Source organism: Priapulus caudatus, unplaced genomic scaffold (assembly GCF_000485595.1).
Source record: "Priapulus caudatus unplaced genomic scaffold, Priapulus_caudatus-5.0.1 Scaffold3863, whole genome shotgun sequence".
Classification (NCBI taxonomy): Eukaryota; Metazoa; Priapulida; class Priapulimorpha; order Priapulimorphida; family Priapulidae; genus Priapulus; species Priapulus caudatus.
The window spans coordinates 1-247 of NW_014580924.1; positions in this window are offsets into that span (position 1 = coordinate 1).

Here is a 247-nt window from a genome sequence, read left to right on the forward strand (position 1 = left end):
TGAACCCATGTAGTACTTTTAACTGCAACAACGAAACTTGCGTTGTTGATCCTGATTCATTCGACCCTTTCTGCATTTGTCCTCCAGGTGAATTTGGTGACATGTGCGATATGAACCCATGTAGTACTTTTAACTGCAACAACGGAACTTGCCTTGTTGATCCAGTTACCTATACGCCCTCGTGTCTATGCCCTCATGGAATAGCTGGTGATTCTTGTGAACTGGATCCATGTGGTATTTTAGACTG